A 4528-nucleotide genomic window follows, 5' to 3' on the forward strand; every position below is an offset into this window, starting at 1 on the left:
ATTAGTTGTCATCAGTAGATTCTGACTCATGGCAACCCCATTTTTGCAGAGTAAAATTACTCCATCAGGGTTTTTCTTGGCTGTAATCTTAAAAGAAAAAGATCACTAGACCTTTTCCTTGGAGGTACCATTGGATGGGTTTGAACTGTCATCCATTAGATTAGATAACCGTGATTATTGAAATATAGGGAATAGAACAATATATTTAGCATATATATTTTATATGAGATTAAAACAAACACAGATGCATAAGGAATTATTTTAGAAGGATGCATATTTAAAGCACAGAGTATATCATTAGAATGTATGCTTTTTGGGGATGAGATTGGAATATTGCTATTTTAGTTACTCACTATCAAGTCAGTTTTGACTCATGGGAACCCCACATATGGAGAATAGAACTTCTGCATAGACCTTTTAAGGCTGGGGTCTTTCAGAAGCAGATTACCAGGCCTGTCTTTTGAGGCATCTCTGGATGGGATCAAACTGCCAACCTTTTGGCTAGTAGTCAAGCGCGCAACCATTTGTGCCACCCAGGGCCTCAGGGATTCGAATAGCAGTAGGAAATTAAAGATGATTGGGGTAAATAATAAAATGAGAAAAAGATTTTCCATTGGTGAAAATAACTATAATGTCTTAAAATATGAATAAACGAAATGATACAAGAATATTAGAGTTAGAGTAATGGATGGAAGAAAATCAGGTGCTTTCATAAGGGGCTGCCTCTGGGAGTGGAGCTGTGGTGGGAAAGGATGGGCAGGAAGGGTATTATGTACATTTTAAGCCACTTTCATTTATTTTCTTTAGTTTTTAACCATGAGCTCGTGTTTACGTAGTTAAAAATAGAAAAAGAAAGAAGGGCAAACTATACAGGTGTGGGAAGGAGAATGGGACTGCACCCAAAATATATACAGATGTGAAAGAGGATATTTCTACATACATATTTATATATGCTGCAAAGATACCCATGAACATATTAGAGCATGCAGGAGGCAAAGTTATGAAAACTTCCTAGCCATAACCAAACACCTTGAGGAAATGAGTTGCTGGGCCTGGAATCTTGGGACTAGAGTTATGGAGGACATCAAGGTCAATTTTCACAACATTTGTTCTACATCCTACTTTGTTGAGTAGAGACTGGGTTCTTAAAAGCTTGTTAGTGGCCACCTAAAGTGCAACTATTGGTGTTTACTGGTCAGGAGCAAAGAGTGAAAAAATTAAAGACACATGGAAACAATTAGTCCAGTGGCTTAATGGACCAAGTGAATCTCAGCCTCCAGGACCCTGAAACTAGAATGAGATGGTACCTGGTTACCACTGCCCACTACTTTGAAAGGGATCACATTAGAAGGTTTTGGAGAGAATGGGAGAAAAAAAGTGGAACAAAACTCAAAGTCATATACAAAGATCGAGGTCACTGGTTGGATAGAGACTGATGGAACACCAAGACTATGGCCCTTAGTCACCATTCATGTCTGGAACCTAACTTACCCCTGTGGCTCAACCTTCAGCTAAACAATAGACAGGCCTCTAAGGTGAACAATAAATAAGGCCAGGAAGAATGCACTCCTTAGTACAATCAATCATTTGAGATCAAAAGGGTAGTATTTGCCCAGAGACAAAGTTCAGAAGTCAGGAAGGGATAAGAAAGAGGGATGAATGGAAATAGGAAACACAGGGAGAAAGTGAGATGTGTGTGCATATATATGTGTGTGTGTGTGTGTGTGTATACATATACATATATGTGTGTGTGAGAGAGAGAGAGACAGTTCTGGTAGTATAGTGCCTAAGGCATTTGACTGCTAACCAAAAGGCTGGAGGCTCAAACCCACCAGCCACTCCTTGGAAGGAAGATGGGGCAATTTACTTCTGTAGTGATACCACCTCAGAAACCCAAGAAGGGGTCACTATGAGTCAGATCTGACTCAATGCTCAATGGCAGTGACTTTTTTTTTCATTTGTTTGTTTGTTTGTTTTATGAGTGTATGTGTGTATATATATACATAAAGAGAGAGAGAGAGAGAAATATATCTCAAGGAAATGTCTCATGCAGTTGTAGAGGCTAGCAAGTCCCATTTCCATGGGTCAGACAATAATCTAGATGGTTCCCTGACTCACGTAGCTGCAGGGGCTTCTGAACCCAAGACCCAGGCATGACAGCAGGCTGCTGTCGGAGGAGGTGGATGAATCCAAGTTCAGCAGATAAGATGGCAGGTTGTCATCCACAAGTGGCAAAGACAACAATCCACAGGCAATAATGCAGGCCAGTGATTCAAGTCCAGAGGATGATGAGCCAGATGCAGAATCCAGATGAAGCAAAAATCTAGAGGGCTTTGCCAGGACTTTTCTATATATATTGGAAGCAGGCCATGCCCTGAAGGAAACATCCTTTCAACTGATTGGCTACTCATAGAAGATCTCATCATAGAGGTGATTTCTTTATATCATATCTCATAATGGTAAATGACTATGTTAGGACTGCTAAACCACTTAGAATTATGGTCCAGTCAAGCTGACAGACAACATTAACTACCACAGCAATCAATGGCATGAAACAAAATACGTGTTAACTGTTGAACAGAAAACTGATTTGCTCTATAAACTTTCACCCAAATCACAAAAAGTTAAAAAGAGAGAGAGAGAGAGAGAGAGAAGGAACAAAGACACTTCAGTGAATGTAAACGAAGCATTTGGAAGCTGGTTTTCAGTAGCAATGTCAGCAGACAGCTTCTGCCTGAACTTTCACCTCTATTCTCATGGGGCAAGATCTAGGCTATCAACAATTCTTCCCTGCTTCCTTCTGACTGAGTTGTATTCAGTATGTCTCCTGCAATAGAAAGGCAATGCTTCTGAAAGCTCATTCAGCTTCTTTCCTTAATAGAATTTTATGACACATTGACCTCAGCCTCTCTCCTGATGTAGCCTATTTTGTAGGGCTCAGAAAATGAGTTCTCACCAGAGGAGAGCCAGGTCTGGGGGTAGCTAGAGTTAGGGATTGGGACTGAGGAGAGCTTGCAGGACCAGTAAAGAGTAGACAAGCTATTTCATGTTTTTGGCAATTTTTCTTTTCCCACAGACATTGCTACTATGACAGGGTGATGGAACCACAGTCCTGGTTTGGAGGCAAGCATCTGCAGAAATCCTAGCTGCCCTAGGATGGGAGTCTTTGCCAAATAAAGCTGCCTGGTAACTTGATGTTTTGTTTTTTTTTCTGGGGAAAATGCAACCATTGTTTCTACACAAAACACACATCTGTCCCCACTTGAAGCCTGTCTATAAAAAGAATTGTTTCCATGAAACTTGGAAGGGAAATGCTGCAAAAAATATGCTCTGGCTGCAGTGCCCCATGCACTACTCTCAGCCAAGTGCAGTAAGGCACACTTAGGGTGAGGACTCAAGAGGTGTACAGAAGGAGAGCTGACTCAGCACACAGGTGATTCCCATTGTCATAATTCTAAACCCTTAGGCTTTTCCTTGGCAAAATCCCATATGTTCTGAATAAAACTGCCTCCATGAGGTTTCCAATGGCTGATTTGTTTAAAATAGATTTACAGGCCTGAAGACTGGGCAATCTACTTCCATAGGGATATGCCTTGGAAACCCAAGGAGGAGTTGTAAGGAGTCAGATTCTACTTGACAGCAGTGAGTTTGGTTTGGTTTTGGTATCTTTCACGATACTTCTTGTGAACTCAAGCACATTAACTGTTTACACCAACCAGGGATTCTTTCCTTGGCCCCAAATCCACCAAAAGTCTTGGCAACCCACTTTCCCCTATGTTTGACTGTTTGTTACAAGCATGATCATGTCAGCAGATTGCAAGCTCAGTGTTCAATGTAATGGCTCTGGAAATCACCACCCTGCCTCCCATTTACCCACACCTTTCTAATCTTCCACCATCACCATCAAGCCTCCCAGGAGCAAGAACAGAGTGCACCAGCATAGACCTCCTTCTTATCAGAAACCTGGCTTTGAAACACACAGGGCAGCACTCTTCACACTCTGGTCCCTCATACAAACTCCTCTTCTCCTCCTTCTCCTATTCCTACAGGAAGGCTTTGTCTGTGACCATCTGCATCAGGCATGTGTGTACCCCTGACCAAGCATGATTCATGAGTTACCTAGACTTGAAAAAACTCACACTATAAAGGTGAGCAAAATAAAATAATTAGTATGAAAACAAACAACTCACCACTATCAAGTCATTTCCAACTCATAGCAACACCCATTGGGTTTCTGAGGCTATAAATCCTTACACAATAGATCACCCTGTCTTCCTTCCACGGAGCAGCTGGTAGGTTTGAACTGCTGACCTTCCAGTTAGGAATCAAGCATATTATCCACTACACTAACAGAACTAGTTGGTAAAATAAAATAATTATATTTTGATTATAATTCTTTAATCATGTTAATAATTTTTTCTTAAAATACCAAATTTTGAGGGTGGGGCAAGATGGCGGACTAGGCAGAAGGATTGCACAGACCCTCTTCAACAAAGAAAAGGGAAACCAATTAACACAGACACAGAAG

Source organism: Orycteropus afer, unplaced genomic scaffold, assembly GCF_000298275.1.
Source record: "Orycteropus afer afer isolate SDZICR_OR568_19922 unplaced genomic scaffold, OryAfe1.0 scaffold00156, whole genome shotgun sequence".
In the NCBI taxonomy this organism is placed as follows: Eukaryota; Metazoa; Chordata; class Mammalia; order Tubulidentata; family Orycteropodidae; genus Orycteropus; species Orycteropus afer.